Source organism: Chionomys nivalis, chromosome 2 (genome assembly GCF_950005125.1).
Source record: "Chionomys nivalis chromosome 2, mChiNiv1.1, whole genome shotgun sequence".
In the NCBI taxonomy this organism is placed as follows: Eukaryota; Metazoa; Chordata; class Mammalia; order Rodentia; family Cricetidae; genus Chionomys; species Chionomys nivalis.
In genome coordinates, this window is record NC_080087.1 from 18,449,115 (window position 1) to 18,472,973 (window position 23,859).

A 23,859-nucleotide genomic window follows, 5' to 3' on the forward strand; every position below is an offset into this window, starting at 1 on the left:
TGTAATGTCTAGTGCCTGTGTAAGTTTCTGAGCACTGTGGGAGAGCAGACTGGGTCAGATGCCCTGGGAATCAAGACCTTTAAGTCATTTTGGCATGTATTTCTATATATTGAACTGGAATCACAGGCAGTTGTGAGTTGCCTGAGGTCCACGCTGGGAACAGAACCAGGGGTCCTCTGCAAGAGCAATAAGCACTCCTTAACTGCTGACCCAGTCCCACAGCCCCAAATATTTTTTTGACAACAAATTATGCTTTTGTTGTTTTGTTTTGTTTTGCTTTTGTCTTTGAAACAGGATTTTCCTCTGGAACTTGCTGTGTAGATCACAATGGCCTCCAACTCAACAACAGAGATGCACCTGCCTCTGTGTCCTCTGTGCCCCTCCCCACCCCGCCTCTGCCCCACCCCACCCCTATCCGCCCCTGTGCGATGCTAGGATTAGAAGCTCATCTTCCAGATGACATCTTCTAGGTGTGGTTTTTCTTTTGAATTCAGAATCCTAGGTGGAGGGAGAGCAGGTGAGCGTGATAGTTGCTTTTCTTGCTGCTGTGACAGGAAAGCCTGACCAGCTTAAGGGGAGAAGGGTTTGGCTCTAGCTTAAGGCATCTAGTCAGTCATGGCAGTCAGGGCCCAGACTGTGGTGGTAGGAGCTTGTGCCATGGTTCCTAACATCTCAGCAGACTAGGAAGCAGAGAAAGAGCTAAAGGCAGAAGCAGGCCCACTGGAACTCTCTCGCCCTGCAACTATGCTCCTCCATCACCCAGCTGGGCCCTGTATCCAAAGCATGCCCAGCTTGTAGCACATAGCCACCACATGGGGACCAAGTGTTCAAACACAGGTGGGGTGGGGGGTAGGGTCGGGGGTTACTTTTCACTCAAACCATAAGGAAGAAGAAGTCAGAGGGGGCAATGTTACAGGGCGGCTGGTATTACAGCGTATCTCCAGCTGGTATTACAGCGTATCTCCAGCTGGTATTATAGTGTATCTCCAGCTGGTATTACAGTGCATCTCCAGCTGGTGTTACAGTGTATCTCCAGCTGGTGTTACAGTGTATCTCCAGCTGGTGTCACAGTGTATCTCCAGCTGATATTACAGTGTATCTCCAGCTGGTATTACAGCGTATCTCCAGCTGGTATTACAGTGTATCTCCAGCTGGTATTACAGTGTATCTCCAGCTGGTATTACAGTGTATCTCCATTCTTTGTGTGCAGGCAGCTGCACGGCCCATCCCACAGAATACTCTCTCTGTTCCTGCCTACGTTTAAACTTTTTTGGGTCCACTATCATCCCGGACCCCTCGTGGGACCATCCTGTGTTCAGCTTTAGTTTATTGCGCTCTTGAGGGCAGAACCAAGATCACTGGGGTGGGTGGGACTTATTTAACTAGATTTCTGGACTCTACCCAGAGCCTGTGGTTTCTGGGCTGGGGAAGGACCCTAAATTTGCATTTCAAGCCAGGTTCCAGGTGAAGGAAACTTCAGAAGGTCTGCGGACCACGTGTTGGCAGCTAAAGAATCGGGCTGCTCATTCAGCTGGGGTTTATTTGATTTTGCCCCTGCCCTGCGCAATGTACAGGTGCTGGGGATAAAGCCACAGAGAGAGACATGAACCGCGTCCTGTAGCTGGCAAAGTGGGTGCTAAGCAAATGGTTGCATAAATATTTGCTTTATTATGGTGATGAAAGGGGCATTATTAGACATTATGCCAGCCAATGCCAGGGAAGGCAACTCCCCTGAAAAAATGACATTTCAATTGTGCTCTCTCTAAGGAATCATTGTATTTTCCACGCCTTCATTTACATTCTCTGTGAAAACAAATATATCCCATAGCTTGAAATTGTCTCCAAGGCGTACCCTAAAGCTCTAAATGGTGCGCCCATTTACTTGGTGCTTTCCTGAATGGGTTGGTAAATGGGAGAAAACGACAGTTTTTATTTCAGAGTCAAGAGGTGATGAAAAGGTTGTAGGGCTTGGAGGGCTGCTTCCTGTGTGTGAACTCTTGAGTCGCCTCTGCCTCTGTAGGGTCAAAGGCCAGGTTTATGGCAGCTGAAGAGGCAGTGAAGGTCTCTCACTTCACAGTGGGAAACCAGATCCCGGGATCTCACGGGGTTCACCCTGTACAGCTAGTGTGGTGCGGGATTCCAACCACACCCAGCAATTTCCTCAGGAGAGCATCCGCCACCAGAGGGATGGTGTGTCTAAACGAGGGCTTGGAAGGAGGCCAAAAGGCCTGGGGGGGGGTCTCGCAGGTGGGGCCAGTAAGAGGAAGGGAGTGGTAAGAAGATAAGAACATCCAGAGGTGGGACCGGTTATTAGTGAGGATGCGAGATTGGAAGGAAGAAGCTTACTGCCTTCAGCATTATTTGGAGGAGAAAAAGTAATTTCCATCTGCTGAAGAGCTGGGATATTCTGAAGCAAATGTTCCCATCTCCCATCGACTGTCCTGTGCCGGTAGTGCGAATCCTGCTGCTAACTTCCAAGCCCCTCTCTGGTGCCATTTCTTCACTTACCTAGAGATAATGCGTGATGGACTCTTCTGTTCCAATCCAAATATTCTTCTCCTGAGGCAGGCTTTAAAGATAATTTAAGTTCATATATAAAATATATGTGAATTTATATTTATATTCACAAATACTACATATTATACGTTATATATTATATATAAACAAAAGAATCAGGCTAGACAGATCCACAAGAAAAACGATGTCTAAAAATACATTTGGTAGATAAAGTGTTTTTATTTAGTTTTTTCTTCTCCCTTTCCTGGTTCCTTTTGAAGTAGGATTTTGATATTTTAATATGGTTTTTCATTTCTCCTCCCACCATGTGTGTTTCTGTGTGGAGAGAGAGGGAGGAGGGGGGAAGGGATGGAGGGAGGGATGGAGGGAGGGAGACAGACCTGTAGTGTGAACACAGAATGAATGAACTCTAATTTCTTGGACTTTGTAAACATCTCAAATATGCCGGTATCCGGAACACCTGCTAAGAACTTGTGGCGGGGTAGGGTGGAAGGTTGTAACCTTTCATGCCCCTAAGTCAACAAAGTTTCTTGTGCTTGATATGACCGTTGGTGACGTGACCTCAGCCTGCACTTGAAGTGCCTTTCAAAGAAATCATGCATGCCCCCTGTCCAAATACGATTAGTGGTCTTCAAAGACCCAGGAAAAGCCCGGGATAGAATTCAAACAGTCACATTTACCCAGGACGCCCACACGGTCCATATTGTTTCTATTAGGAAGCGAGTGCAAGCCCTTGGCAATCTGAGTTAATGATTAGCTGGGTGAGGTGACACAGCTAAAATCCCCATATCTCGATTTGTGGTCAACTGAGTGTTGCTCTTCTGAGGACGTGTTTGATCTCCAGCACATTCAGACCTTTGTCTACCTTTATCTCAGAACTTGAATCATCTTTTGTTTCTCGGTGCGGTCTTTGTGAATTGGGGAGTAAATATGGAAAGGTTTTACCCATTTGGGGGACAGTGAAAGAGTTAGTATAAAGGTACTGTAAAGGGTTTACTGATGGAGCTGAACACATCAGGCATGAGTCCAACTTCCCAGCCCTCACCCAGTAGAGCCTCTTGTCCTTCCTGCGTCTGGATGAAACTTCCTCGCCATCACTTGGGACTGGGGTGGAGTGTCACACAGCCCTCATCAAGCTTCAGAGAGGTCTGAAGCTGGGGTGGCAATCACAGTTGTCCCAAGTGGTGACGAGGGGTTTGGACCTTTCTTCTGCTTCATGCATCAGTCATTGACTACTGCCTCCCCAGAAAGGGATATAGTCTCTAGGCAACAGGCAGCTCAGGCTCTGCAGGCTGCACTGGACCAGTCAGGGCCAAGACCTTTATTATCTATCAGGCTATCCAGGATCTACCACAGAGGAATGGCAGGGGAAAAAAGGCATACATGGTCCTCCCACACCAAAGAGGGGCAACCCACTGTGATGCTTCTGGGAGATGTGTAAACAAAAAGTCCTTCCAGTGGGTGCTTTGGGGGTTTCTTGCAATACCCCCATTGAGGACCACCAGGTATCATCCTTTGCTATAGAAATGCCACTTGCACTGGTTTGCCTGCAATTCCCCTGCATTTGGGGATTTGCCCCTCTATGGGATCCTTTGTTTTGGGTCCCAATAGTGGTGGTCAACTCTCCAGACTTGTCCAGCACCACAGTGGTTTTAGAGTGCGCGCTTGCGCGCACACACACACGTCCCAGAAGACATTTCAGTCCTGGATCTATGGGGCTCACCCTAGAACATATGGACCAAAGATAAATAGATACACATTTCAACTGGTATAAGAAGGTATTGTGCTGGCAAGTGTTTAACAGTTGGCTTTCTCCAAGTAAAGCCCTAATCTGCATTGCTGACATCGCAGTGGTGTAAGTATTCCCACCGTGACCAACATGCCACTGAGCATGGGAGTATAGGGAGAGATGCTGAGAGTCAGATCTTGGGAGGTGAGGTAAGCAGCTTCTACCTGCTCCAGCACCTTGCTGGAAACAACAGGCCTGAGCATCAGTGAGATGAAGGCTTCAGACAGAAGTCAATTCTAAATCTGTACAGACTAGGGGAAAAGGGAGGAGCCTACAACGGAAGCAGCTGGATTACAGAGAAAGGAGAAAAAATGGGGAGAAAGGTCAAGGAGCTGAGACTTTCAATAGTTAGTAGCTGTACACCCAGAGCCTCTCCGTTAACTTGGCTGCAAAACTGCAGCTACCATGCAGGGTTAGATAAGTCAGGCATATCATTTGGTGCCTAGTAACTGTTAAAATGGTCAAGTTGCCCTCAGAATTGAATTAAATAATTTCACATTAGTATTTCTGTAGGGATATAATGATAGGTAAGGTCACAAAGATGTACACATATATATGCTTATATATTAAACACTGGGGTATATATATAACCTGGAACACTCATGTATAAACACACACACACACATGCCCATTCCCTATGAGACAAAGCCACATGACCAGACAGAGAGAGTCATTTTATTCCCCTTGAATTTAGACTAGAGCCATTAGAGAATGATGTCATTTCTGTTTGGTTGTTCAAGGACATCTGAGAGATGAGAAGCTTAGGAGAGAAACATCCTGCCCCAGGCTACAAACAACCACAGCAAGACCGGAAAAGGTGTTCACGTGAAGATGGGTTCCTTCCAGACTTACTGACTAAAAGGATTTTAGGTCAGTGTTTATCCTTCAGGAAATAACTGGGAAGCGGGAATAGTTCCGTGTTCTGTCAAGGTGTGTGATCACTTCAGAACCAAGAGAGTCTTTGAGGAGATGACTGGACTGGGCAGAGGCTTCCTGAGTATTTCCTTTCTTCTAGGGAGTCTCTGGGTTGACAGAAAGAGTGGCTGAATGGCTTGTTTCTCATGTGACAATTCAGTCTGACATTAAGTGATGTGGCTGAAAACTCAAGCATGTTCCTGGCTCCCTTGTCAGCCAGGCTGGAGCCCACCTCACTGCTAGGAATCACTGTGAAGAAGGCAAGAGGGCGGGGTCAGGGGGGAGATCAGTTAGCAAAATGCTCACATTACCAGCAGGAGACCTGAGCCCTATCCTCCAAACCCACATTTTAAAATCTAGGAATGGTGGCGCTTGCTTGCTTCCCCAGTGCTGGGGAGGTGGAGATAAGGATATTGCTTGGCCCAGTGGCCTGCCAGCTGGGCCCACTTGGCAATGTCAAGTCAGTAAGAGATGTTTCCTCAAAAATCGACGTAGAAGGCACTTGAGGAATGATGGGAGAGGTTGACTCCCGGCATGGGAGTATACGCATGTACACACATATATCTATATTCACGTGAATGTAGACATGCATACACATAGACAGACAAACAGAGACACACACAAACACACACACACAGAGGAAGACATGACAATACCTTACACTTTTTCTCCTATCTGCTTACATTCACGTTGACTGTGTCATGGGGGCTGTAGAGAGAGGCAGGAGCAAGTCTTGTTTCCGGCGCAGGAAGTGGAACTAATTGGAGCAGAAACTTTGCGTGGGGGACACTAGATAAAATCTGTAGGATGGGACTGGAGTAGGTTCAGCCCCAGATGGTGGGAGGCCTGAGGAGGAGCCGGAAAAACTGACATTCTTTTGTGCTGTTCTGCTAAAACTGTTCAAAAGCAGTTCTGTACTGCAGTTGAACTTTAGTGAGAACAACTGAGAGCCTGAGTTTGTCAACTGCCGAAATAAATGTGTTAATGTGTTAGTGTGGACCCATCTGCTGTCGTGAGGAGATGACCGTGGCTTGCGAATCTTAACATTAACAGAAATTAGGTCTAGCACAATACAAAGGCCACGTTTTGGGTAAATACCTTGTCTATGGTAAAAATTTAGGTGTTTCTTTTCCAGTTAAAACACTGGCAAAGGGCTGATGTGTGTTGATCTGTGGTTCATAGTTTTACATTGATATCAACTTGGACTTCGTGCATGGAATCTTTCCATTGAGCATTTGTATCTGGGAAGATGGAAACACGTGCCAAATTCATGTTTTGATTTTTCGTTTGCTTGTTTATTTTGTGGAAGAATGAAAGTTAAGTTTCAAGAAGACTTAAAAAAGAATAAGGTTTGCACTAAAATGAAAACCCAATTGTAATTTTAAAACCATTTAAACAAAAATGAAGCTTTCTGCAATATTTGGGTTACCTTCCTTGTTCTTTAAGAAGTTTTATAAATAAATATCTGCATGGGTGTTTCATCTGCATGTATGTCTGTGTAACACATGTGTCCCTAGTGCCCACAGAGGCCCAAAGAGCATACACATGTATATGGGCCCACAGAGGCCCGAAGAGCCTATTGGATCACCTGGAACAGGAGTTAGAAGTGATCACAAAGTCCAAAGGTGGTGGCATATGCCTTTGATCCTAGCATTTGGGAGGCAGAGGCAGGTGGATCTCTATGAGTCTAAGGCTAGCTCAGTCCACAGAGTGAGTTCCAGCAGAGGTTCCAAAGCTACACAGAATAACCCTGCCTCAAAAAACCAAAAGGAAGGAAGGAAGGAAGGAAGGAAGGAAGGAAGGAAGGAAGGAAGGAAGGAAGGAAGGAAGGAAGGAAAGAAGACAGACATGATCATGAGCCACTTTGTGAGTTTTGGGAACTAAGCATGGGTCCTTCACAAAAGCAGAGAGTGCTCTTAAACATTTAGACATTGTAACAGCCCCTGCTTTAATTATTCTTAAGGGTCACACTTTGAAGACAAAAATAGAACAAACCAGAATACCCAAAAGTTTCTAACCTCCTACACATACATATGTCTCCTACCCCATATACACGCAAATTTCTGTGTGGTTAAATGGATCCAATTCAGATGGAAGGAAAATTAAAGATTTAGGCATATGACAGCTTTAGTCTCTAGGCTCAGGGTGATGCTGGGGACAATGGTCTGTACCTTGTCAATTGTACTTTAGTGAAATGCAGATTGGCCAGTAGTTAGGTAGGAAGTATAGGCAGGACAACCAGGCAGGAAGTAGAGGCAGGGCAATGAGGATTCTGGGAAGAGGAAAGTTTCAGTCTGCAGCCATCACCCAGACACAGAGCAAGCAGGATGTGACTGCCTCGCCAAAAAGGTACTGAGCCATGTGCCTAGACAGACAAGAATTATGGGCTAATGTAAGTTATAAGAGTTAATAAGAAGTCTGAGCTAATGGGCCAATCAGTTTATAATTAATGTAGACCTCTGTGTATTTCTTTGGGACTGAATGACTGCAGGACCGGATGGGACAAAAAGCCTCAGTCAACAGGGTGATAATTGTCACAAGCATGGAGATTTGAGGACCCTGTATTTGGCAACAGCCACCTGCTTTATGAGAACAAATGCTTGCATGCCAGCCTTTGATTGTTCCCCTTACAACTAGAATCAGAGTTGATGAGATAAAACATTTAGTTCATCCAAACATTTCTTAAATGTCTACCAGTATTGGCTCTGAGCAAACCTCTGGTGGCAAGATCAGTGGGTCCTGCCTGGCCTGGAAATAAAGAAGTACAGAGTGTGGTAGGGTAGCCTTAAGGTGATTCAACATACCACCTCTGTTGACACACTGAGGAAAGTGCCCTGTGAACAGAGCAAAACAGCAATCCTCCTTGGGAGGAGAGAAGACACCTACAAAGTCTTTCAGGGCAGATGGCATTTCTTGAGGCATGGGAAATGGAGACGACATTCCAAACAAGGAGTAGCAAAGGCAAAGCAGTTGAAAATACACATTATTCCAGGAATAATGGTGGTTGGGACACAGCCATGAGGCTCCAAAAGCCAAAATATGTGTTCCGGTACTGAAGGTAGGATGTGGGCAAGACCACCCACTCTTCCCGGTGAGTCAGGCCATTTGGAAGCTCTTGAAATGTTAGAAACCACTGCTTTCTGTTTGAGACTAGTGAGTGGGTAGAATACACTGCTTGTAAACCTGAAAGGGCCTCTGTCTGTTCCTTGTAATGTAGGACCCCACTGTGAGCCTATTAACTCCATTCATGACCAGACACTGCCCTAAACTGCTCCAGGTTCACCTCCTACCACTCTCTCTCTCTCTCCCTGCCCCCAATGCAGCTGCAGGACTAGAAGTGGGGTCTTGTTATATTTCCACCATCTCGGTCTGAGGTCATAGCCATGAATCTATTTAGTGAGCGTTAGAAGAAGACCCAGCAATAGATCTTATCCATTTAGAGCAGATGACACTATTTTTGCAAAGCTGTCTTAGAACTGTATGAACACCACTGACATTGGTGTTATGCATAGAGAGATATTTCCAGTTATACTAGTTTATCACAATGACATTATCAGATGGTACCATTGTGTTAGCCATATTGTTAGCTTTGTAGGAAGATGTGGTTAGTCCGTTGTAGTCCTTAGTGTGTGCATACCATAAAAATGGAAGATTTGGGGGACTGCAACATCAGTGAAGTGTTTATGGGCATGCTGGGACATCTCGTTGAACAAGAATCTTTCACACTGGAGAATGTTCTCTTTTTTGAATGCTATGGATGATGCAAGATTTGAATCAGGCCAAGTCAGAGAATGCTTCTGCATAAGTCCAGTCAGAAATGTAAGCATCCCAGCCATTTAGTCCACTTGACACACCGACACACCAGACACTGTGTTATTAAAGGTATCTAGGTGGGAAAGGCCTATTAGATGATTAAAGCAAACCCAATAGGAGTATTTCAATGTGGGATTCAATTGTGAAGTATGTCCATAGTTCTACAATAAAATATTCTACAGAATTTGGAAACCCTCTCCTGATGTGGCACTTGCCTAAGATAACAGTAGAGCTTGTCCATGAAACATTAGATGATAATGTATTTAGAGATACATCTCATGGGCAAGGGCCCATTAACACAAAGGTTGGGTAGATTCAAGAGCAACTCATCATAGGATGGAGTAGGTTCCTCTGGGACTTCAAATGAATATGAAGAAAGTGTATGATTAAGTTATACACTTGGAGAGAGCCAGTGTCCCAAATGGTAGTGAGTGCAAGACCATGGTATTCACTAGACCCAGAAAGTAAGAAGTGGAAATAGGAATGGCCCTTTGGAACCTTGGGGATACTCATGTTTACTATCACAGGAGCTCAGGGGTAAGTCTGAGTGTTCTGATTGTTAAGGAATCCTTCTCTGTCAAGGAACAAGCAAGAGTCCCTTTAAATTTCATGCTAAAGCACTCAACTGACTGTTTCAGTGTCCTTGTTTCAAGACTTCAGACCACAAGACATCGCAGTAGCCAAGGCCACTGAGGCAACACATTCTGATGACCAGGGCGCAGCAGAGCTGACAATATAAAAAGACCCCTTAGGAAGGAGTAGGCATGGAGTGATCTTACAGCATGTAGCCAATCATTTCACTTCCCCCAAATGAAAGAATGGTCTGAGAAGGACATTGTGACCAACTTTATTGTCAATTGCTTTCCAGGTGTCAATGGAGAAAATGGTAATCTTAAAGAAAAAAAAGGACTGAAAATTCATGTGAAGAAAACGTGGAAATCATAACCACTGAGAGAAGGAATTTGCCAGAGGGCCCTTGGGAATGTTCTCTTTCTCTGCCTGGGGCACAAGAATCAGTGAAAAAGCTTCCACTGCCACCACGGGAACAGCTGAGCACAAAAGCGAAACTGGACTGTAGTCCAAAGTACATAATTCATGTCCATGCATTCTTGCCACTATAAACACATGGCTGAAAAAGAGAAACCTATCCTTTGAAGAATTCCAGACCAGAGGGTAGCACACCTGGAGAGCACACCAAGTCTCGCTCCTGCAGTGTGAGCTGGGCACGGTCACTGCTGTCCAAAGAACACAGTGTGGGAGCCAGGGAAAGAACAACAGCGGGCAATGTGATGCCTACTGAGTGGAGAGACGAGGCCAACAGTAACACACACCAACCCGCTAGAATGCAGCCTTAAAACAGTGAGACTGCCTCTGCCCCCTAAACTGACACCACTATTATCATGAGAAAAACATTGGACAAATTCAAATTCATGAGAGCTCAAGAAGTCCCAATTAGTGTCATTTAAAACTGTGAAGGCCATCAAAATTGGAGAAGTCTTCACAGTCAAGAGAAGACAAAGGAGACTTGAACTTATGCTATAGGATCTGGAGTAGAAACAAAAGCGGGGGGCGATAAAATTAAGGAGAACACAGTAGATTGTAGGCCAAGCAATGACAAGATGTCATCACTGTCTTCTTACCATGTCATAGATACCATACGTAGGTAAGATGGTAGTTATAGGAAAACCTAGGCGTGGGGCATCCAGGGACTTCCTGTGAGCTTTCTTCAGTGTTTCTGTAAATCTGGAGCATTTCTAGAAATGAAAGTGTCGATAAAATAAGCAACTTAAAAAAACAAAACAAAACTGAACTTTGGCCCTTATTTTGCACTTTATACGAAAGTTCATTCAGAACAGAACTGAATGTGAAGTTAAAAGCGTACAACTCTTAAAGGAAAAGAGGGAAGGAAAAAGTCCGCGATGTGTACATTAGGCAAAGGTTTCGTAGAACACAAAATTCACTAATTATAAAGTAAAAGTTGTTGAATTAGACTCTGAAATTGTAACATTCTGCTTTTGGGGAGACACTGTTAAGGAAAACGAAAGCAGGTGACCGAGTGGGTGGAAACACGCTCAGTGTGTTTGGCCGACCAAGTCTTCAAGTAATTTAAGAACTCTTGCTACTTCCAGTTATTTCTTTCTCAACTTGACCTACAGTCAGTCAGCGGGGAAGAAGGAACCTCAGCTGAAAAATTGCCTTGATCAGATTGGCCTGTGGCCAAGTCTGTGAGAGATTATTTTGACTGATAATTAGCATGAGATAGCTCAGCCCTCTGGGGGCAGGACCATCCATACACTGGTGGGTTCAGGCTGCCTAAAAAGTTAGTTGAGAGAAGGTATGCTCCTCAACATTCCTCCCTGGCTGCTTCTTGTGCTCCTGCCCAGACTTCCCTTGCTAATGGACTGTGACCCTGCTTGTGTTGGATGAAATAAACCCTCTCCTCCACTCTGCTGCTTTGGGCCAAGGTGTTTATCACAGCCATGAGTGAAAACAAAGTGGAACACAACTCAGCGATAAGGAAATGAACACCATAATTCAGCAGATCTGGAAAAAAAAAAAAAAGAAGATCACTTATCTTTTTAACGACTGGTTCTTTGTTGGTTCCCTGTCCTTAAGGACCAGAAATCAATTGGGACCCTTGTCTCATTTCACACTCAGATATCAGTTCCAAGTGATGCTCTAGTTTCATTTTGTTGCTGTGGAAAAACAAAAAACAAAACTAAACAACAAACACTCTGAAGAAGAGTAACTTAGGGGAGGAAAGGGATTATTTCAGTTTTTAGGACACAGTCCATCATTTAGGGAAATCAGGGCAGGAACTCAAGCAGGAACTTGTGGAGAGACGTGCTGCTTGCTGACTTCCTCACAGGCTCACGATTAGTGAGCATCTGTATACATTCCAGGACCCAGGGAATGGTGGTGCCCAGTGAACTGGGCTCTCCTGCAAGTTGACGGTGAAGACAGTCCTCCACAAGCACAGCTACAGATCCATATGTTCTAGGGAATTCCTCAGTTGAGGTTTTCCTCCTCAAAAGACTCTAGACTACGACAAGATGACAGTTCCGCTGGAACAGTGACTAGACTAAAAATGTGAGCAGTAAGGCAGTAAAGCTTTTAGAAGGACACACAGGATATAAACCACCCAGTTAAATAGCACACACATGTGTATGCGTGTGTATATATGTATATGTAAGACTTTCATCAACGATTAAATAATCTGAGATCAAATTTCTTGTTCTTTAAAAAAAATTGAAAGACTAAACAAACAAGCCACAATTTGAGAGAAAAGATTCTCAATATAAACTTCCCAGAATAGGCAAAGAACTTATAGTGAATTAATATTTCACAAAAGATGCATGAATAGCTAATGAGCATGTGAAATGGTGTCCGGCACATTTAATCATCAGAGAAATTCCCATAAAACCACAGTGGGATCATATTTCCTGTCATCACAGTTGCTGGTAGAAGTCTGAAGCGAGATAATCACACTGCAAACCAATTTGTCAATGTCTTATAACACGCCATTATCTTGTGACTCATTCTTTGATTTTTATTTATGACAAATGAAGTCCTACATTCATACAAAGGTTGTACACACATGTTCATGGCAGTTTTCTTTATAATATTCAAGCGAGTGGCATATCTTGTGATATATCTATATATCTCATGGTGTATGTATATATACACTGTGGTAATGTATGTATATATGTGTCATCATGTGTGTGTGGGTGTGGGGGATGTGTGTGCCTGCCTTGTGGTATATGTACATCTTGTGATATACCTATACAGATACATAGCAATGAATTGGTCCCCACAGCAATGTAATAGTGAGAATCTGAAAGAGGCAAGATACAAATAATATATCATATGCAATTCTAGAAAAGACAGGTTAACTTGGTGACAGAAAATGAACTGCGGTGCTGAAAATAACTTGTAAGACTGTCGTGGTGACTTGTGATACATGATCTAAAACAACAATCATTCTGCATGGGTATATGCGCTGTAAATGAATTGTAGCACAAAATGACCATTATTTAAAACTCAATAGAAACTGTGCATATTCATACAGTGATGTCTGCATCCTGATAGCCCACATCGCCGGTGATTATTTCATGCTTGACTTCTCCGCCATTCTAGTGAGCGAGATAGATAATTTCCAGTTTCTTATCTTGTTCTCTTGGACAATAGGTTTCTATGGGAAAAGACTGAGCCTTAGAGGTCCAGCCCCTGAAAGTCAATTGCCAATGAGGTTTTGGCTGATGAGGAATTTGTTTCTGTTTGTGGAGAGCAGGCGGAAAGAATGCAAGAGTCCCGGGACAGGGAGGAGGGCGGTGAAACACCAAAAGGACGTGGCATGATAGGCTTGTCCCAATCATGAACTGACAACAGGGGTCAGAGGGTGGGGAGCTGCCTGCACATGAACAGCATAACACCCCCAGGAAAAGGAGAGGGCTCATGAGGTTCTGCCATGATGGTTTCTCGGGGAGGAGACATCATGTTCTTCAGTAGGATAACCACTAATAGTTGTTCTTGTTCCAGTAAGTAACACATCACCAATGTTCATGAACACTTGGTGTCTTAGATGCTTGGTGTCTTTGCTGCGAAGAGACACCAGGACCGAGGCAACTTGTAAAAGAAAACTTTTAATTGGGGGCTGGCTTACAGTTCCAGAGAGCTAGCCTGCCAATCATGGCTGGGAGCACAGCAGGAGGCAGGCGGGCATAGTTCTGGAGCAGTAGCTGAGAGCTCATATCTGATCCACCAGCTGGAGGTAGGGAGAGAGACTGGGTCTGGCAAGGGCTTTTGAAAGCTCCAATCCCACTCCCAGTGACACGTCCTCTCTAACAAGGCCATGCCTCCTAATCTTTGTCAAACAGTTCCATCAACTGCAGACCAAGCATTGAAACACATGGGCCGATGGGGGCCATTTTCATTTAAACCACCACACTCAGTGAGTTATAAAACCAAAAAAAGACATGAAAATAAGGGGACCTCTTGGAAGGTAGAGAGAAGGTAGAACGAGAGAAGGACATGAGGAGTGAAATGACCAAAATATAGTACTGTGTAATATAATACACACTATGTTCATTGCAGTCCCCTATGGAGACAACTACAGGCACTGGAGAGGATCCTAGAGGCCACGTAGTTCACTCCCAAGTTTCACAGAAAAAGGACGTTTCTATTTGCACTGCTGGTAAGTGGCCAAACCAGAACTAGAATTTTGCATTTCTAATTAGAGCCTACCAATCTTTCTTCCAAATTCTAGTCCTTCATGAACCAGCAACATTGTGGCCCACTGAGCATCCAGCATCCAGATGTGGTACCTAAACATGCAGTGTTGGCATGGCAACGCTTTAGGGAAAATAAAATATGCGTGATACCCTGAGCTCATCCACATGACTTCGTCTGATGAAAGGAGAATGTGCTTGTGACTTTTATGATTTAGCGCGTGGTGACAGATTGCACTGGGAGATGCCTCAGTGGCAGCTGTAGGCGGAGACAAGCGGCTATGCATGTGTGAGTCTACTCATTGCATGCTTGCTCGGGACAAGCCAGGATTGTGACTGTCTTGGCATAGATTTTAATAGTTCCTTCTTCTCCAAAAAATGTCCTTATTTGAAAGATAATTAGACTATCATGGTAATTACAAGGAATCTCTAGCTAATAGGCGGTGTGGTACCATCTGCTTATTTTTTTATTACTAGATATTAATGAGGAGTTTGGGGTAAATAGCTTATAATCAACTTCTAAATCATGCTAGATTGGAAAAAAGCCATGTACTTTTCTCCCACTGTTCTAGAGAAAAGCCATCACAGTTGGCTCACTTGGAATGTTCTCAAGGAGTATCATAAGAACACTACACAAGAAAGCGGAGCTATCCTTTTCTTGTCCCCCACTTCCCAGCCACAATGCTTTCAGCTATGGGTTCCCACATAAATATTAGTCTAACCAGGAACGTTTCAAGTGCCAAGCTTGGTGACACAGACACTGGGAGGCTGAGGTGAAACAATTGCAATTTGGAGGTTGGCCTGGGCTGTAGGGTGAAGCCTACATGGGAACTCTACTCTTCTAAAGTCTCCCTCTCACAGTATCTGCTGTGTTCTACAGTGGTGGGGGTGGGGTGGGGTGGGAGGGCTTGGGGGGCAGAGGGGAGTCTCCTGAAGCATCTTTCATCTTACAGTTGTTGGTACACTTGATGCTTTCATTTGATCATCTTCTCAACCAGACCAAGTTTGTCCTCTTCTGTATCCTCAGTGTTTGACTTGGTCTCAGAACAAGTGAGCAGCAGATGAGTAAGTGAACAGGTAACTCATCTGTTTTTTTATCAAGAGAGGGTAGCATATCCTCAGACAAAACTCCCTGGGTGAAAAAGTACGCTCAGTAGAGAGTTCTGTATCCATGCATGAGGTCACATCCAAAGCAGTGAGAAGAACATCAACAACAAAAACAACACAAACAAACAAGAAAAATCAAAAAACCCAAGCAGATCCTGCTACGCACCACTGCTTGATTATGTCGCACGCAAACATCCACAGGAGAAAACCTGCCATCTATTAGGTGGTCTGTGTCATGTGACAATTGTACAAGCCATAGGACAGGCTCTTCAGACTGCAGTTCAAGAGACTGCAGAGATGGCTGAGGGGTTAAGAGACATGGTTCTTCCCGAGGACCTGGGTTCTTCCCAAGACCCATATTAGGTGGCTCACAGCTGTAGCTCCAGCTGCAGGGGATCTGTTGCCTCTGACCTCTGCAGGCACAAGCACTCAGGGGCACATAGCCACTCGCAGACAGACAGACAGACAGACAGACAGACAGACACACACACACACACCAAACAAACCTTTAAGCTCAAACTCTAGGCAGGTTTCCTTGTTATGAGCCGCAGTTGTTTGCCAACCCTGTGGCTTTGAGCAAGTGACTTGTCCTCTGTGTGCCTTAGTTTCCTGATTTTTATAACACATAGGAATAACAAAAATAACCATAATGTACACAGGGCATACATATATGCATGTCTGCAGTTAGGAGGCTGGGGGAAGTTAGTGTATTTAAGGACTAAGTTAGTACGTGTCAAGGTATTTTTTTGTATTGCTGTAGCTGTCATTAAAGACCCAAGAGTTTTAAATTTAATCCCACACTCTTACTATAATACCAACCAAGCACTGGACTGTGTCGCCTTGCTGAGGTTGCTCATCTATGCTTCCTCCTTTCCCTACTAGTCGATGGCTGTCTCTCTGGACATCCTCTGCCTGAGCTCCTTAGTCCCAGCCATTCTCCTGCAGCTGCTTAGCGTTGAGGCTGTGGGAGGCTGCCGTCCCTGTCACAGCCGCTGAATGGCTGACAGCATTCATTCCTTCTATTGCCGTGTCCTAGAGGGTTTGAGATGACATTAACTGTGACAGCCACCTCCTCCCCCAACTCCTCAGCTCAGAGTTGGCAAGGAAGGCCCATACTTTTCCTCAATGAGGTGCAGGGGGGAGGGGGTGGAAAGAGGAAGGAGGGTCTGGGGAGGGGCAGGGCTTGTGGGTCCCACAGGAGCAAGGGAGACACTCCAGGCCACGCTTGATACTTTTCCAGTGACTCCCCCACATCAAAACAACCCCTGCCTCCTCCCCTGCAGCGGCCCATCCAGCTGTTTCCACTTCCTTAGCATCTGGTCACTTACTGAACTGTTTACTAACTTCACATCCAGGACTTTTTAAATAGAGGAAAACCCAGGGCTCATCTGTACCAACCAGATAGCAGAGATGAGGGAGAATTCTGCAACAAACAAACAAAATCCAGGCTTGACTGGGACAACGTATCGATTGCCATTTGAGTCTGTGGCTTCCTGAATCATTGAGGTGGCTCAGCGCTCTCTACCTGCCTCAGTGATGCTGGATCTCGGACTTTGAACTTCGGAGTTCAAGGTGAGATCCAGGACCAGGAGACCACAGCTACTAGAGAGCAACCCAGGTGACAACAGAGCAATAGTACACCTGAAAGCCAACCCCCATAGAACAGACAGATCGCCAAGACTGAATTCCAGCTCTGCCTCCTAGGGGGTTGTGTGACATGGGGTGAATTACTTACCTCTCTGTGCCACGTATCAGCATTTACCAAATGGGAAGAATAGTATTAACTCTTAGGCTTGTCATGGGGTTTCATAAATTAACATAAAGCATCTGAAAAACAATGTTTGGCTTTCTCTGAGATTTTGGGAAGAATCCACTCTTTTTATTACAAGTACATGAAGGTTTTTTGCTGGTTGTGTGACTATTTTAGGGGACACACAGTGGTGCAAAGATTGTTTAATGCAATGCAGAGTGATTAAATCAAGCTGTTTAAGGTAGCCATCAAATGCTCAGCTTGTTTGTGAGGATTTTGGAATTACTTTTGGGGGGACCCTAAAGTGTGTAGTGCTCGATTACTCTGTCCTCCTGTTATCTTCTCAGCTCAGCCTTACTATAACAAAATGCCTGGGACAACGCGCCAGCAAAGGGAAAGGGCTTCGTGTGGCCCGTATTTAGAAGAGGGGATCAAAGGACAGTTACTTTGACTCTGTGTTTCTCTAGGTGAGAAGTCCTCTCTAGCAGGAATCTTTACCTGCTGAGAGGGAACAGCCGCCTGTTATTTTGCTTCTTCCCTGTACTGATTTGCATGTGAAATGTCCCTTGTGGGCTCACGTGTTTAAATATTTGATCCTCAGCTGCCTGAGAAAGTTTGGAGCCTTCAAGAGGTGGAGTCTTGCCGCAGGGGGTGGAGTCTTGCCGCAGGGGGTGGAGTCTTGCTAGAGGAAAAGTGACCAGCTGCCTCACGCCCCTGCTGTCAGGTCCTCCCAGCCAAGGTAGACAAATAAGCCCTCCCCTTTTCTTGTCAAATACTCGGTCACAGCACTAATAAACCCTGGTAAAAATCTTGCTCATGCCAAGTAGTAGGGGCGGGGCAATGCTATGCAGGCGGTCCCTTTAAGGACAGAACTGAAGACTAAATGCAGCGTTCACCTTGTCACTATGGCATCCATCCTCATGGGTTTCAGCAGGTGTTGCCCTGGGCTCCTGTTCACGTGGCAGAAATGATGTCTACTCTGGATGTCCTCCTGCATGCACGCATACCTTAGTGATTAGTACGCATTAACCTAGAAAGATCTTGATTCTTTGCACACATAGCCACGTAATCTGATTTTCACTAAAAACTTATGCATGAGTGGCTGAAATTTTTGAGACCTCAATGAATATGTCCAATGGCCAACTAACCCTCCCTCACACACACACACGCTCACCATTGTCCCCAGTGAACTGGATACACATTATCATTAAAGCTTGCAAGGTTTGTGAGGCTAAATTTACCTCCTGCCTCCACACTGAACTTTTGACACCTCCAAGAGGTGACTCTCCCTCTGGCATCCTGTGGTTTCTAGCAGGGCCTAAAAAATAAGGGGAAAGCTATGTTTTCTTAAATGACTGATGTCTTCCAATTCTGTTTGGTGTGAACATGCAGTCTACCACAGCGGTTCTCAACCTTCCTAATGCGGCGACCCTTTAATACAGATCCTCATGTTGTGGTGACCCCCCCCCCCCCGCAGGCTTCAAATCATTTCATTGCTAGCTCATAACTAACTTTGTTACTGTCATGAATCATAATGCAAATATCGGATATGGTGTCCCTATTGGGGGTCACGACTCCCAGAACCACTGGTCTACAGTTTCCTTTATCCAACAGTCACAGTCTTGGCTCAGTCTTTTCCCCGCATGAGCAGCAAACCCTGTATCAATTGAATGAGCCTTCAAGTATGCATCCAGGTGTCATCTGTGTGGCCGGCTCTGTCATCTGCAGTGCTGGTTTACCATGCTTAGCCCAGCCCATGGCCAACCCCCCTCAGCTTGCCTGGCGCCTCTTTCCAATCTACATGGTGCCTATGATTAGATAGATGTCTGACTGCAGTTCCTCGTGTCCCCCCACCACTTGGAGCCAGCCACCCTTGGAGAGAAGACAATCTCCGAGAACAGGTATGGGAGAAAGAGAGCTGCACCAGGGTCTTACCCACTAGGACGAGGAGCACGGTTTCTCTCCTTCCTCTCCGTGTGTAATTGGGATGCAAACCCCTTCCCTTGACATGTCTATATCCTTTTCACTTTCGAACCCGGTGGACAACAGAACAGAGGGGTACAAAATACGAGGCACACTTTATGGCTTCCTTAGGGAAAGCTGTGTACATTTGCCTGGATAATGCCAAGTCGTGTGAGGTTGAGGCGAGTGACTCATGGATTCCAGGCCATTCCCTTGCTGCCCTTTGAGCAACTGTCAAGTGTGCTTGGTGCAGAACAGTGACCTTCACCTGCCTGGGGGTGGGGCGAGGTGGGGGAAAGGGATCGGCCTCGGGCTGTCGGTTTACCTCTAGGCTGCTTGAGTGGCTCCAGAAAATCCCGATTTCTTATGCATGAACTGCTGACCCCTCCACTGGCTCTGGAGAGGGACAGGAAGGAAGGTGTCCTTCCACTGATTCAGGGACCTCCGGGCAGCCTTTTCCACCGTGTCAGCAGCCTTCACATCACTTTCCTCCCCTCCCTCTTCCGCCCCACCATTAAGTCCTGTCCCTGGAAGCCCTTTGCAGTTGCCAGGAATCACAGACATTAGGAAACAATCCAAACACTGGGTGGCTGCTTGGCATCCCACGGCCCAGTGGCCACACGTGGGCCCTGGTGTTGGCCCTGGGTCACGGGTATGGGGACAGCCTGGTGCAAAGGAAGGAACCTGTGCCAGTGAGAGGACTCTAGTGACTTTAGAACCAAGCAAAGGCTAACGGAGTAGCAGGAAGACGTCCTTCTGTGATTCTAGGCCATTCTCTGGCTCACAGAGTTTAAAGCCATACTTCCAGGGTGATGATCACCAATGTAGCTAACACAACAGGAACGGGGCCCATGACAAGATCATTTCCCAGGAATGATAACAAAGCCAGGAGAAGTCCCAGCTGACAATTGAGGGTGACAGGAAACAACGTTTTTACTCTTTTTTTTTTAACTCCATTGAAAATTTCATACAATGCATGTAATACGTTTTGACCCCTCCCTCAGCTCCCACCGCCTCCCTATTGACCCAACTTTATGCCCTTCTTTTAAGCACCCATAAAGACAAATCTGTGCCACCTACATATTCTTGGATATGTCGCCTTGGTTGACTTACCAGAGGCTACACAAAGAACACCAACTCCCTCTTTCCCAGCAGCTCCTTGGCCAGAGTTAGAAAATCACAGCCACAGCACCTCCATGCTGGGGTTTTGTCTGGTTGACATCGTACAAGCGTACACTGTCACAACCTCTCTGAGTTCAGAAGGGCCACTGCCCTGCTGTGTCCAGAAGGTGCTCTTTCCTGAGAGTCACCCACGGTCTCTGGTTCCTACAGTCTGTTTCATGTCCTCTTCTATAATGATCCCTGAGTCTTGGAAGGGGTGTGGTGTGATCCAGATGCCTCATTTAGAGTTGAGCATTCTTTTAAATTCTTTGCCCCTCGACATGTTGTGAGTGTCTATATTAATCACCATCTATTGCAAATAGAAGCTGTTCTGACGAGGGCTGAGAGATTCATTAATCTATGGGTCTAATTATGAGTCATTAGGAGTTGGTGTAATACCATAGAAACTTGGTAGACGAACAGCAGTAGACTCTTCCTCTACGGCCTTGGGATGTTTAGCCTTAGGTTCTTAGCAACACAGGGTCCTGAGTTAAAGAAATAACACCATTTTTAATTTAAAAAAAACATCACTGTTCCGTGTCGCAAGAAATACTTTGAATGCCTCAATTGAACAAACAGTTCTCAGACCTGCTGTTCTCGCAGAGATGGGCCGTTGCGATTCATTAGCTCCCTGACGACAGATATCTGCAAAGCCATGTCAAGCAATGAGGGCCTCAGCTATGCGAGCAAACAGCCTTCCTTCTCATTTGTCAAAGGCTTCCCAAAGGACAAGGTGATGAAATCTCCCTGAGCGAGTGTCTTCCCCTCTCGGCTGCCTCTGGGCGTCTCCCCCTTCAATGGCAGCTCACAGAGGCAAGGACTCATGTTTGCTCTCAGTTAATTGTGGATGCGCACGGCGGGCCACAAAGAGCTTTGTGGGCGTCCACACATGGCCGCTGATAACGCCTGCATGTGCTGAGCAGTCCTGTCCACAGTTCACATCCTTACGCTTATCCTGGGATTTGTGTGGGTGGCACCTGTTAGCACCGCCCAACCTTATCTGTGAGTCTTGGACACTTGGGCAGATAGAAGTCCCCCTTTTTCCTCTCTCAGTCACATTCCTAAGCGTCCTGTGTCAGGTGGGTTTGTTGACTCTGTTTCCTGGATCTGGCCAATGACAGCTTGGCTTTTGAAAAGAAAATCAGCCATAAAGCATCTCCCAGAATGTGTTGAGGCCAGTATACTGATAGGGTGTCTTATGTTTCCTGTGCAACACACCTTTAAAGTGGGGTGCTGTACCAGATATCAGGAGGACACCTGGTATTCAACCAGAGCGAGGGATTGAGAAAGCAGCAGTCTTTGCTCCATCAGTAGAATACCTGAGGTATTAGTAGCCCATCTCAGGGCTGTAGGAATAACAGCACAAATACAAGGAACACTTCATTGGCTATTTAGACTGCTATAAACATACTGACCCTAGTGCCTAACAACACAAATTTAATTCTTACTGTTCAGAAGGGTGGGAAGTCCAAGGTCACGCTGCTTGCAGTGTTGGTGAGACCCATCTTTTGGTTTATAGGTGATATCTTCCTGTGTCCTTACAAAAGAGAAGGATCAAAGAAGCTTGCCCTTCCTCTCTTGATCGTATGTCAGCTCCATTTGTGAGAGCTGTGAACCCATAACCTACTCATCGCTGAAAGGCCCATCACCTTAGACCATGCTATCTGACAGTGAGCAGCAACGCATAAATTGGAGGACATTAAATGTTCAGGCTGGGTAGGTGTAATTCCTACCCTTCAGAAACTACAGCCTAAAATGAATAACTCACAGTATGATTAAATCATAAAGCACCAAGAAGAGGCCAATTCAAGCGCAACAGGAGAGAAGTTATAAACAAAAGCAGAATGAATCATAGAGGCTAGGTGGGAAAAGCAGCTCACAGGCTTTCTTCCTCTGTGAGTAAACAAACCCACAGAGTGTGGAGGGAAGAAAAGAAACTTTGCAAATTACCATTTCCCCTCATGTTGATCAATCCGAGGGTTCTTCCTCATAAAATTAAAAGAAATAAAATTAAATTGGAAACAAAAGGGAGAGATCGCGTATTTTTAAAAAATAAACATCAATCAACAGTCATCGAAAGGAGACAGGAATTGAATGGCATTTTGAAGGAAAAGTTTGCCTTCTGATCATGTTGGTTAGCATTTTGTTTACTAATCTTTATCATTAAAGTCCTCTTTTAATATTTATTTATTTATTTATTTATTTACTCTCGGTGTTTAGTGTGGTATGTATGAATGTGTGTGGTGTGTGGTGTAGTATGTGGGTGTGGTGGGTGGGTGTGGTATCGTGTGTGTGTGTGTGTGTGTGATGTGGTGTGGTGTACGGGTGTGGTGTGGTGTGTGTGAATGTGTGTGTTGTGTGGTGTGGTGTGTGTGGTGTGGTATGTGTGAATGTGTGTGTTGTGTGGTGTGGTGTGTGTGTGTATCATGTGTGTGCAGAAGGCAGAGGATAATTTTCAGGGGTCAGTTTTCTCCTCTTGTCATGAAGGAACTAGGGATCAAGCCCCTTTCCTCCGCACGTCGTCTCACCAGCTCTAAAGATCCCTTCTCCTTGCAGCAGCCTCCCAGTCTCCATTCTTGTCATCCTCCCTTCATCCTCAGTCCTGTTCCTCACCCTCTGTTTGTGCACAAGGGCACTGGAGATAGCTGAATGATGAAGCTCTTTGCTCCAGCTGAGTCAGGCAGACAGACGGACAGCACTTAGTGCAAAAAGTATGCTTGACTCTTCAGGTGGAGCGCTTGCCTCTAGGCGAGATCTCTAAAACAGATCTGCACCAATTCTGTTTTCTGTTTGTTTGTTTTTTTTAATTTTCATCTTTTTTCTGTTAACAGATAATTGTACCTATTTATAAGGCAAAGGTGATATTTCAGTCCCTGTCTATAATGTGTAATGGTCAATGATTTCCATTTTTTCAACATTCTCTCGTGTTTGCAGCTTTCAAGCTGTCCTACTCTGGCTGCTCATGAAATGTGCATCAGGTTGCTGTGACTGTAGTTACCTTTCCCTGTTACGGAGCCCTAGAATGTGCTCTTTCTATGCAGCTGTGTTGGGTACCCACCCACGTGCTGCTACGCTGTCTCCACACTGTTGCCTAGCCTCTGCCAACACAGCATTGTTTAAGCTTCCACAGGTGAGTAAGCACAGTGTGATAGCTGTCTATCTGGGCCTGACTTCTTTCACTTGACACAGTTTCAGCCAGGCACATCTATTTTTCTTCAAATAGGGCCTCATTCATTTTATATGCCAATAGTCCACTGTGGATACATACTATTTTCTTTATTGATTATTTTATCTAGGGCACTTTGGTTGATTCTGCCTTGGCTATTGGGAATAGTACTGTAATAAACATGGGGGTGTACATACAGTTTTAATAAGATGATCTAATTTTGCAATGGAGATTTTCATCAATTTCTTTTCTTTTTACTTTTTTAATTTTTGTGTTTGTATGTTGTTATAGGAAAGAGGAGAGAGCCTGTTTTTCATCCTGTCTGCCCAACTAGCTTACAACCGAAATAACCACACAGAAATTGTATTAATTAAATCACTGCCTGGCCCATTATCTCTAGCCTCTTATTGGCTAACTGTCACATTTTGATTTAACCCATTTATATTAAATC